Raw genomic sequence first — 13,753 nt, forward strand, 5'->3', positions numbered from 1 at the left:
AACTTAAAAGGGTCTCATTTTTAAAAAAGATAAAATGTGAGGTGGTGGTATTGTTAATTAACTATGGATTCCTTTCACAATACATAATAAGTATATAGAACCATCATGTTCCACATTTTAAATAATACAATTTGATTTGTCAATTGTACCTCAGTAAAGCTGGAAAAAAATTAATTATCACTGAGAAAAAAAGGTCATATGTTATTTTCTTAAGTCATGTTTTACAATTCTCTACTATTAAAGAAAAGGAATATCAAAAGTAGTTGAAAGTTTTTACTTCCTAAAAGCCTTAATTACAAATTAATCACTTTTTCAATTCCCATTTTACTAGTGTTAGAAGTGTATTACTAAAGCACTTATGAAGACATTCTGTCTTAGGACCACTGTAATTTTATTTACTCCATTTTTCACCATCACTCAAAAATCCTCAACATTGCATTAATGAGCCAAAAGAGCTGATGTACTACCAAGGAGGGATATTAATGAAAGAATGATTCTAACTCATTATACAAAAGTCTCCCTAATCTTTGGTTTGTAGCATTACAGATTGTCTATTCACGGTATCATTTGTCAACTTGCTATTATTATGAAAAGACTGAGTAATATACCATAATTTCAAATTATATCAGAGTTTTAAACCAAAACAAAAACCTTTGGCTGTTTTCCACCAATATTTACCATCCCTTTCCATTCATGAATATTTTCTTTATGAATAATGTTTGGATATAAAAGAAGCTGTATAATCACAAAGATTTACATTTTACTTGCATATAATAATTGGTAAGAATAACACAACACATTGGTGAAGTACATAAAAACTGCATTTATTCATTCACTAGCCATGTCAAACCCTGCCAGGAGCCCTCTTTCTAACACATCTGTGTAACTAATAAGCTGCCTTCAGGCTAAAGCAGCTAGTACACAATGTCTGCGTCACTGACAAGTGGCAAAACTCTCTTGTCTTAATGATTAAAAATGTTTTCTCACTTCTTCCTTGCAGGAAAAATCTAGATCCTCTTGAAGTGTTTGGTCACTTCATTTGGAAAGCAGATGACATGAACACCTAGATGCTACTTTTCCATTGCTGTTGTTTAAGTTGCTGTATAAACCGTTAGGGAATAAAAGATTTTAGGGAATAGTAATCCAAAACAATAACAACAACAAAACCTAAGATATAGTCTATAGATTTATATTTTAAAATACACTCTATCAATACTTAAAAGGGAACCAATACAGATTACATAATGAAAAAATAAATTAATGGGATAAAATATTTTTTCAAATACTAATTGCTTCAAACTTTTATCTCAGTTGGAAAGAATGAAGTATTAATGAGCTTTTAATCTCCATAAGGGTAAACTAAATTTATGCAGAGTAATCTCTGATCCCTAGCCGCAGATTACACTTTGTAATCTCAGCTGGTTGTCCAGGAGTCTCAGTGTGGGAGGTTGGATGCTTATTGTAAATTCATTACTAATAATGTAAAAATAACTTGAAGCTTTTCTACTCATAGTGGGTAAATCATATCATTTTCATATATAAAAGAATAGGTTAAAAAAAGATGTTTGGCAAAATACAGCAATCAAGGTAACTGAAACTTTGCTTCTTGGTAAGCACAATAAAAGCAGTTACAACTTCAGATTAGTAGCCTGTTCAAAGCTATTTTACCCATAAAATTTAATTTATTTTAAATTTGAAAAAAAGATCAAATTACTTGCAGTATAAATACTGAGTGACTATTATGAACCTAACTGGGCAGTTTATAGCTCTGCATGTGCAAACAAAATAGTTACTTTTTAAATGCCATTTACAACATCGATACATAATGATCCATGCTGATAACATGGACTTTCTTCATTGAATATAAGTAAAATTTCAAATGTATGTGGGAAAAAAAGTGAAAAGTAAGCAGATAATATGGGACAAATTAATGAACACCTTATTAATTTCAATATTCTCTTTTAACCTTACAATAAGCAGATACTTTGGGTTTTCTATTGGCATTGCACTAAACTTTCATTTTAAATTATGAGCCTTATTTTTAATATAAAAATCTATGTTCTTTTTTGGCATATAAAGGTTTTCATCTCACTGAACAGCTTCTTTTATTTACTCTGTAAGAATGTACTCACAAATTAAATTAGGAAGCTTGATGGCTTCTAACTTTTACCCATACTGGATAAAGCCAAAGTCCTGATAAGCAAATATGGGACTGTAATTTGGTCCCTCAATATTCCCACCTAGAAACATACTGAAAGTTACACTGCTTACCCCAAAATATTCAGCTATGTGGAGGCAAAATTCAATCCAACATCTGATCACAGTGAAAACTTGCTCTCTTTCCCAGAAACCTCTCTGCTTCTTGTGTTTTTAATGGGATATTCCTGTCCCTGTAACTCCAGTAGTGTAGCAGTTGTCAGTGTGAGATCTTTCTGAGATATAAAGAACGCGATAGGATCCCAGCTGTACCATTTATCTGCTGCATTACTTTACAGAACTTATTTCCCTCAGTTTCCTCATTAGTAAAACAGTAATAATGACTGCCTCTCAGATTGTTGGGAAGATTAAAATTGCATAGTGCCGGTATTCAGCACAATGGCTATCACATATTATAAACACAATAATGCTAGCTGTAACTATCCTCATTTATGTGTCTTTGGCAAATCATTTTACCTCCACTCTAGACTTTGATGTCCTCATTAATAAATTAAATTAGTGAAATGTTCTCTTCCATAAGTCTTTTATTTTTCTATAAAAATAATGGCAATAATGTTATTATAATCAAGTAAATTAAAATTTGGTAAGTTTTTATTAAACTGTATTCAGTGCAAAACAATCTGTCTTACATAGGACAGAATCTTACATTACAAACCGAACTTGGACTTTGAACAGAACACTGGAATAGAAATTGGCTTAGCTATTTTTGTAAGAATTATATAATACATTCCATAAGAGAAATAATCAGACCCTAATATGTAATTATGTTATCTGAGGTTAATGTGTAGTTAATAGAGATGACACGTACCAGAGACATGGAGGCCCTATTCAAAACCTAAAGACATAAAACATTTGATGGGAAAAAAACATACAACATAGAATAGTATAAATATCATTAGATGGTGTATTAATTACTAGGCATAAAAAGGCTCTGTCTTGTGATCCTTGCTCCAGCCAGATTGTAAAGTTGCTTTTCTGGAAGGTGCTGGACAAGCTCCTACCTTAAGATCTTTGCACATGCAGTTCTCTGCCTAAACATATCTTGCTCCCTCATTCCCTTCATGTCTTTGATGAAAATAAAGCTCTGAAGGTCCTTCTCTGCTCATTTTATTTAAAATGTAAACTCCTTCCCCAGCTGAGGCAATCCTTACTCCCTTTCCTCCTTCAACACCTTCACCTCTTTTAAATCTTTTTAAAAATTGATAGCATTTATCACTACTTAATACAGCACATGTTTTTATTATTTATTTTGTTTATTGCCTATTTCCTTCCATTAGAATGTAATTTTTAAAGAAATTTTTAATTGCTTTTTATTTCCACTTTTGTAAAGCAGTACTTAAAACAATGCCTAGCATATAAGGGATATTCAGTAAAGATGTTGCAGGAGTAAATTAAGTACCTCTGAAATTTTACAAAACAAGAAAATTGATAGAAACACAATCTCTAAGCAGCAGAGCTAGATGGCTATCATTCAAACAGGGAAGAGAAATATACTTTCCACTTTATATACTCTTTTTATAACTTTTGAATGAACACATTAATTATATGCATTCACATTTAAATATAAATATTTTAGATAGAAATGAACACATTAATTATATGCATTCACATTTAAATATAAATATTTTAGATAGAAATGAACACATTAATTATATGCATTCACATTTAAATATAAATATTTTAGATAGAAAGGATGTCTCTTAGAGACTCTAAATATTGAATATGATGGACAGGAGTGAGTTGGCTGACCACAGGTTACACAAACCACAATCTCCCATCTGCTTCTTCAGATGACCACTAGATTTTTCTGAATGTTTATTATAAAATAAATTTATTTCATTTATTTTTATGATTTCTGTCTTTTGTAAGTGGCTGTTACTCAAACAGTAAACTTAAATGAAACTGTTTACTCTTTTGGGTCATTAATAAAAACCACTTACTGTGCAATTTCACCTACATGGTTTTGCAGATTTGTTTGATGAAAACAAGTTCAGTTGCTATTCCCCAAGTGAGGTGGGAAAATGAGCTTCTGTTCACACCTAAATTTTTTAACCTAAAGTAAGTTCTCCTTTGTACTAAGAAAATGTCTCTTTCAATTAGATCCAGGCCACCAGATACAAGAAATATCAAGTTCATGTCAAATGTATCAAAAGTATTACAGTGGGAACTCAAAGTCTTTTTCTGAATCCCTCTGAAGTGTCACTTCAGTACAGTTGCTACTAGTCACATGTAGCTTTTTAAATTAAAATAAATTAAAATATTCAAGTCTCAGTTGCACTAGCCACATTCCAAGTACTCAGCAGCCACATGTTGCTAATGACCACCATTGGGGACAGCACAGATAAAGAATATTTTAATATTTTCATCACTTACAGCACTGTAAGAATGGATTTGTCCTGCCCTCCCTGAGGCAAAGGCAAAAAAGACTGCATAAATCTAGAGATTATAAGTACATCAAACACATATGGTAATGGCTTTTTCATGGTAAGAAGTATTCCTTTAAAACATGCCCTGATCATTCGTTTGTCAAACAGAGGACAACAGCATCCAGGAATGTGTTTGCACATATTATAGTTACTAGGTTTTCAATAAACATACATTGAGAAAGTAGCTAATCATTACTTCACGGCTGCTTATCATGTGCAAAACACTATTTGAGACCTTTGCAAGAATATTATTATATATATTATATCATTATACATAGTCTACTATTATATATGTACATAAATAAATTCTACCAGAACTTAATATTATATAGCAGTCATTTCTGTTCTCTGTTTTTAAACCATCACTTGAGAAAACTGTTGAATCAGAATTACATGGCTCAATATCATTGCATAACTATTTAAAATGAAAGAATTCTATATGTAGATTATAATTCAGGGCAAACAAATGTTAGTAAACTAAATGTTAGAAGTTTTCTGGTCATACCAGATCCTTTGACTTCTTCATATGTAAGAGCCTTCATAAAAGCCTTCTTAAAGGGCTCCTGTACTACTCCCTCTCAGATTTTTCACTCCTATTCCTCCTTCAGAGTTTAGATCAACTGTCACCCTCTCATAAAGCAAACACTTCCCCCCCTTGTAGGCTCAACAAGGCCCCATGTAACATTCTTTCATAGTACTGCTGATGCAGCCTCATATTTAAGTTTGTACTCAAATATTTAATTTCCTTACTTGATTAAAAGCCAATCCTTTCCACTAGAGAATGAGCTTTATCAAGGCTGGGACTATGGCTATTTTTATTCACCTGTATCTCTGACACTTGTACATGGTGTATGACCAGTTAATTTAAAACCTAAATTAATGCTACCCATGCTTCTTCATGAGTCATCTCCTTCCAAACTTCTGGCTTACTGAAATTCATTTAAATGTGATAATAGTTTAAGTGGGTGGGAGGGAAAAGAGACCACTTCTTTTGGATCACTGCCTTAAATGCTTCTCTTCCTCACAGCAGATTTCAATCTCCTTCTGTTTAAAGATTAACACCACACTGTCAACATGGTATAGTGGAAAGTATAAAAATGTAGGAGTGAGAACACTTCTGCTCTCCCTTATGTTACTTACCCACTGCATGACCCCAGGAACTGAGCTTCTGTTTCCTAATCTGTGAAATGGGAATAGAACCACCTGTCTCAGTTTCCTCAGATGTACCCAGTTTTGTGAGGGTCATATGATACAAATTGTGTAAAAACATTTTTTGAAATCCAAATTGTTATGCAAAACTTGGGAAGGCACTTAAGCTTTTGAGTGGTGTGGTTCTTATGTTTTCCTCACTGCCAAATTTAACTTTTTCCACTTTAACTAGATTTCTTTTCTTCTGCCTGCAAACACTGAGAGTGTTTCCCTCTCCTTTCCTGCTGTATTTGATTCTCCATCTGTCTACCATCCCATTTTTGTTCTCCCTTTTACTGCCAATTCACTGCATTTTTTCTTATCAGGTAACTTACCTGTAAAACCCTGCAGTCTGGCCTCTTTCTCTATCACTTTACAAAACTGTTCTCAAATGGATGCTCCATGTCATAGCCTATGGCCATTTCGCCATGTTGGTTCCACCTAAACCCTAGCTCATGCTTTCAGCAGTTTCTTCCAATTGCTACACACTCAGAAACAGTGGTTACATACAGTTAGTCTACATTCCTATTTCAGTATTACTTTGGAAGAGTTTCTAAGTTCCTATTTAAAATCCACATAAAAATAACTGGACAGTTCTCTCCTGTATAAATTGAAATATATGTTTGTTTGACAACAAATTATCAAGTAAATAACCAGTTCAGTTAAGATATCTTTTGAGTCACAAGAATGATGTAAGTAAATCGCTGGTTTTGTTTGCTAGGAAAAAGGTCATCATCACCACTAACAACAACAAAACTGACCAAGTTGTGATTCTTAAAAATCAAGATAAAATCAGCATCAACTCATCCTTCCCAGAGCAAACTTCCTCTCCCATAGATGTGGTTCAAATGTAAAGTGATGCATACTCAACTGATAAATGTGTACATGCAAAATATATAAATATTTTTCCTTTAGAAGTGGAATGTGTGCAAATGTGTGTGCATGAGGGGGTAACTGTACCTATATCTTTGTGGTCTTTAAGTAGGTCAATCACTGGTTAAAAAAATACTTACTGGCCTTCTACTCCACATCAGTCACTATTCAAAATGTTTATATCTGCTACTGAACTAAAACGTATGAAGTCACCTCTGTAGAGCTTATGTGTTTAGATAGACAATAAATAATTAAATATATAGAATTTAAACCCAAATACTTACATAAAAATTATCATAATTGCTATGAGCAGAGGTAATGATAGAAAACATCATGGGTTAGGGACTTAAGAGTCACACGAGTGGGAAACCAGTGATGAGGCTGTTTGAGTAGACCAGCTGCAAGGTGGGGATGGCATGGCACAGAATGACGGCAGAAAAAACGGAGTCTGACTGACCTATTTGTGATATAGTTTGAAAGCGGAAACAATGGATTTCCAGAAGGACTAGAAATATGGGGTAGAGGAAAAATAAGAATCAAGGATGACTTGTGGTTTCTGATTTGAATTTCTGTGTGGCAAGGGCCCCAAATATTATGATGAACAGGCACAGGAATGGATTGGAGATGAATAAAATTTATCTTTTAAATATTTTAAGATGACTAAAATAATCAATTGAAAAATCTCACAGATTAGTTAAATGTGTGACTTTAGAGCAGGGGTTGGCAAACTTTTTCTATAAAGGGACAGCTAGTAGGTAATTCTGGCTCTCTATTGCAACTGCTCAACACTGATCTTCCAGCAAAAAAAGGAGCCATAGAAAATACCTAAACAAATGAACATGTCTGGATTCCAATAAAATTTTATCTTTGGACACTTACCGACTTAAAGGAAAATGTACAACCTAAGAGGTATGAGTTTAAGTTCTATTCAGGGAGCTTATTAAGTAAGAACTATAGCTCAGGAGACAGCTGCTTAGTAGCTCTGAGGAAACTGCTCTAAAGGGGTGGGGAGAAGCCAATTTACATATGATTTTGGCTGAGAAATACTTACAGTCAAGCATACATTCTTGGTAAAGGATTACTGCTATTCACAAAGAACAGGTATCTCAGGTAAATGACTTTAGCACTTTTCTCTGTATGAGAAGATGCAAGAATGTGGGGTCATTAAAATCCTTGCTGAAATATACATCTATCTAAGGGAATTGCTTATTCAAAGCACAGGTGCCTCATCCTGTTTTTCATTCTGAATTCCTCTCAGGTTGCACTGTGGGTGGGCAACTGGAGAGGTTGATGACTTAATCTTTGTAGAACTGGGTGGTGAGCAACACTTTGCTACTTTTTTGTTTACATACGGTAACTTGAATTTAATATAATTTTATGTCATGAAATATTATTCATATTTAGATTTTTTCTAACCATTTAAACCTATAAAAGCCACCTCACATCTGGGCAAAAACAGACTTTGGGTTGTATTTGACCTATGGGCTATAGTTTTCCAACCCATCTTTTAGGCAGAGAATAGTTCCAGTCTGAAGAAAGCAGATGCTAATTAAAATCATAAAAATAAATGAAACTGCATAAGAAGTGTAGGATAATATAAAAGATGATTCAGATATAAGGCCTGGGAAACTCTAAGAGTTAAAGATTATATAGAAGAACATAGTATGAGGAAGACTGAAAAGGAGCAGGTTAAGCACTAAAAAGAAACCAAAGAGAATATGGTACCATGATCTTGAGAAAGAAAAAGGCAATGCTGACAGCGATCAGATGGAAGCTGGCTTGGCACAGAGCTAGGCCATGGTGTTTTCCTGTTGAACGTGAACAATTTTCAAAACCAGCTTGAGACGAGATCACTGTAACCATGATGCCATGAAACAAAAACAAGAGGACTCTTTGACTGCAAACAAATACAAGAACACTATGAAAACTACAAATATTTCCAAACTTCCTAACTCCCAACTAATGAGTAACAGCTGCTCCTTCACAATTATAGCTTTGGTCTCATCCTATTCTTTCTACCTACAAAATAAAACTTAAGGTGCACAGCCATAGAATCCCATTGCTTCCTCAAAGCACTCAGTCTAGAACAGATTCCATTCCTTGAACCTTCCTCCAAATCACATAATACAAGCCCAAAACCTATAACAAGAACTTCTTGGCACACTCTAATTAAGATGCCTCCCAGTTCCCTATGGAATATAGTCTCCCTCCTGCACCAGGTATCCAGAAGTCCAATTTGTTCAACTACAAGTGGTCTTTGACTGGTGGGCCTCAACAAAGAGAATGTCTCAAAAAAAAAGGACTTTTACCTGTATCAAATGCTGATGAGAAGTCAGATAAGATGGGGACTGAAAAGTGATTAGTGGATTTGTTTACATGAAAATAGCTGGTGTGTTTAACAACAACAAAAACAGTCCATTTGAGTGGTTGAAGCAAATGTCAGACTGTCATCCAGGGACCTTGTATAAACGCTGCATACAAAAATGAAAACAGCGTTCACAGACAAGCCTGCAAGTACGTGAATTTGATGTGAAGAGCAAAAATGGATTCATTTCACCAGCGACTATTCTTATCTGTTCTAATTGTGGTCTGTTACTTAATTTCTATTCCTAAAATTCTTTATCGGTGCTGCTTAGCATGCACTGAATTAAAGATCTGTAGTGAAATCTCTTTTGATGATGAGATTTCAAGTGCTTCTATCCTAAGAATGGCACAAAGTAACTAGAATGATTTTAAGAGGGAAATATTTCAGCAATTATACATTTCACGGGGAAATATTTCTGCGATATCAAAAGATTTTCATGGGGAAAAATAAATGCAGTTAATTATTTTTCAATTAGTCTAAAATATTTTCATGGGTAAAACAATACATGGGTAAAATAAGTCATTTATCTGGAAGTCCCAGATAACAATCACAACAGTATAATATATATTATTCACATAAACAAAATATCAACATAGTTGTTTTTCATGTAAAAAGTAAATTCTAGTCTTGGGAATCTGAATTTATTAAAAATAATTTTGCTTCTTTTGTTTTTTCTTTGATGTTCAATATTAGAGAATACAATTCTGCCATGCAATCTCTTTTCCAGTAACCAGGGTAGAATATCGTGGCTTATTTAAAAAAAAAAAAAAGGAGTAAATGGTTTTAAGATTCAAACTGAGCTCTCATTTTCTCTAGTATATATTTACAATTCTTTCTGTTATAATTCAGCCTATTTCTTTTTTGTCTAACACAGTTAAAATATCATTGCTATTCATCACACCTATGGCTACAGGCTTAGGCAGGAATGCTTCTGCTGTGTTTCACATCTTCAAAGCAGGGCCTCAGTCTCTTTTGAAACGCATATTAATTAGATAGGATCAACCAAAGTATTTTAAAGAGCTCTAAGAATTTTTATCCTCAGTTTTAGATTTCCTCACCACCTCTTCCATGCTGCTTCTATGCCAAGGAATAAAACTTATGACCTATTCCACCATAATATGAAGCATAGGATTGATGCACTCCACAGAAAAGACTCCTATAATGCAGAAGCTCCGCCTCTGTTGGTGAGCCCTCCTCACAAGTCAGCTGCTCTGGAACAGGTGAGACCTGGAAATGCTTCTCAGCCACACCTAACGGTGGTGGCAATCCTTCTGTTCTACGAAATGAAGGAAATCTATTCCTTAGCATATTGGTAGACTCTACATTTATTTCCTCTTTTTTTTTTTTTTTTTTACTGTTTCTTATTCTTTCTCATATTTTCCTGTATTCTCCTTTAAGTTTCATATCCAGACTATACCATGCCCAGTTAAGACAGAATCTCTAGGGGGTGAAATGTAAACATCAGCATTTAAGAATCCTTTTTTGAAGTTCCCTAAGATATTCGAATATGCAGCAAAGACTGGGAATCTTTGGTTAAGGTCATTGTTGATTACTGTAATCTCTTTAAATATTATTTACTGAATCCCTACTCCTATGTACCATTTATGAAGTGTATCTTCACAACATCCCTGGAAGACAATGTTTTATTAAATACATTTTATTGGTAAAGAAATGAAACTCCAAAGTTAGGTACTTGCAAAGACCATCAAGAGTGGCTGGACAGAGCCAGGATGCAATCCAGTGCCCTCTCCACCTACCCAGCTACTTTATGGAAGGAATATAAAACTTTTTGTATGTTCTCTTATCCATTTGCTTTGCTTTTGTTTTAGTAAGATAAAACTGACATAGAACATATTAGTTTCAGGTGAATAACAAAATGATTTGATATTCATATACACCGTGAAATGATCATAGTAAGTCTAGTTACCATCTGTCACCATACAAAGTTACAAAATTTTTTTCTAGTGATGAGAACTTTCAAGATTTACTCTCTTAGCAACTTTTAAATATGCAACACAATTTTACTGACATAAGGGGTCATGCTGTATATTACATTCCCAGGACTTATTTATTTTGTAACTGGAAGTTTGTAACTCTTAACTCCCATCTCCAAATCCATCTACTTCTCAACACCCTTGCCCTCTGGCAACTACCAATCTAGCCTCTGTATCTGTTAGTTTGGTTTTGTTTGTTCATGTTTCATTTTACAGACTACACATTTAAGTGAAATCATGCCTTCCTCTATCTGACTTATTTAACTTAGCATAATACCCTGAAGATCTCTCCATGCTGTCACAAATGGCAAGGTTTTATTCTTCTTTATGACCTCTTAGTATCCCATCATAAATATAGCTTGGCTACTGTAAATAATGCTGCAGTGAACATAAGGGCACATATACCTTTCTGAGTGAACATTTTCCTATTTTTCAGATAAATGCCCAGTAGTGGAATTGCTGGATCATTTGGTAGTTCTACTTTTAATTTTTTGAGGAATTTCCATACTGCATTCCATAGTCACTGTAACAATTTACATTCCCACCAACAATGCACAAGGGTTTCCTTTTTTTCCATGTTTCCTCCAACACTTGTTATTTCTTGTCCTTTTGATAATAACCATTCTGCCAGGTGTGAAGTGACATCTCACTGTGGTTCTGATTTGCATTTCCCTGACGATTAATGATAATGTCTTTCCATGTTCTTTTTAGCCATCTGTATTTTCTTCTTTGGAAAAATGTCTATTCAGATCCTCTGCCAATTTTTAAATTGGACTGCTTGTTCTTTTTGTTATCAAGCTGTATGCATTCTTTATATATTTTGGATATTAACTTCTTATCAGTTAGATGATTTGCAAATATCTTCTCCCATTCAGTAAACTGCCTTTTCATTTTGTTGATGACTTCCTTTGCTGTGCAGAAGCTTTTAATTTAAGGTGATCTCAATTGCTTATTTCTGCCTCTGTTGCCCTACCTTTGGAATCAGAACCAAAAAGTAAGTCACCAAAACCAATGTCAGTGAGTTTACCTGCTATGTCTTCCTCTAGGAGTTGTATGGTTTCTGGTCTTACATTCAAGTCTTTAATCTATTTTGAGTAAATTTTTGTTCATGGTGAAAAAAACAGTCTGATTTCATTCTGTTCCATGTGGCTGTCCAGTTTTCCCAAAACCATGTATTGAAGAGACTGTCATTTTTCCATTGTATATTCTTGCCTTGTTTGTGACCTTTAATTAATCATATATATGTAGCTTTCTTTTGGGGCTCTCTATTCTCTCTATTCTATTCCATTGATCTATGTGTCTGTTTTTATGCCACTACCACACTGTTTAGACCACTACATCTTTGAAATATAGTGTGAAATCAGGGACTGTGATACCCCCAGCTTTGCTCTCCTTTCTCAAGATGGCTTTGACTATTCCAGATCTTTAGTGGTTCCATAAAACTTTTAGGATTGTCCTATATCTGTGAAAAATGACATTGGAATTTTTACAGGGATTACACTGAATCTGTAGACTGTTTCGGGTAAAGTGGACTTTTTAACCATATTAATCACTCCAATTCATGAGCATAATATTTTTCCATTTATTTGTGTCATCTTCAATTTATTTCACCAATATCTTACAGTTTTCAGTGCACAAGACTTCAACTCCTTGGTTAAATTTACTCATAGGTATTATTCTTTTTGATGTAATTGTGAATAGGGTTGTTTTCTTAATTCTTTTTTCCAATAGTTTGTTGTTGTTATATAAAAACACAACAGATAGTTGTATATTGATTTTGTACCCTGCAACTTTACTGAATTTGTTTATTAGCTTTGACGGTTTTTGTGGTGAAGTTTTTAGGGTTTTCTATATATAAAATCATGCTGTCTGCAAATAGTGATGGCTTTACTTTATCACTTCCAAGTTGGCTGCCTTTTCTTTTTCTTGCCTAGCTGTTCTGGACAGCATTTCCAATACTACGTTGAGTAACAGTGGCAAGAGCAGGAATCCTTGTCTTGTTCCTGACCTCAGAGGGAAAGCTGTCAACTTCCCACTGTTGAGTATGGTGTTAGCTATGGGCTTGTCACATATGATCTTTATTACATTGATGTATGTTCTGTCTATATCCACTTTATTGAGAGTTTCTTTTTTTTTATCATGAATAGGTGCTGAATTTTGTCAAATGCTTTTTCTGCATCTATTCAGGTGATAATATGACTTAACCTTCATTTGTTTTTGTTTTTTGTTTTTCTAACATTTTTTATTGAGTTGTAATCATTTTATAATGTGTCAAATTCCAGTTTAGAGCACAATTTTTCAGTTATACATGAACATATATATATTCCTTGTCACATTTTTTTCTGTGAGCTACCACAAGATCTTGTATATATTTCCCTGTGCTATACAGTATAATCTTGTTTATCTATTCTACATTTTGAAATCCCAGTCTATCCCTTCCCACCCCCTTAACCTTCACTTGTTAATGTGGTGTATCACACTGAATTACTTGCAAATGCTGGACCATCCTTGTGTCCCTGAGTACATCCCACTTGATCATGGTGTATGATCCATTTAATGTCCTGTTGAATTTGGTTTGTTAATTTTCTGTTGAGGATTTCTGCACTTATGTTTATTAGAGATATGGGCCTAAAATTGTTTTGTGTGAGGTGTAATTGTCTCATTTTGGTATCAGGGAAATGCCAGTCTTT

This window comes from Camelus dromedarius, chromosome 31, assembly GCF_036321535.1.
Source record: "Camelus dromedarius isolate mCamDro1 chromosome 31, mCamDro1.pat, whole genome shotgun sequence".
NCBI lineage: Eukaryota > Metazoa > Chordata > Mammalia > Artiodactyla > Camelidae > Camelus > Camelus dromedarius.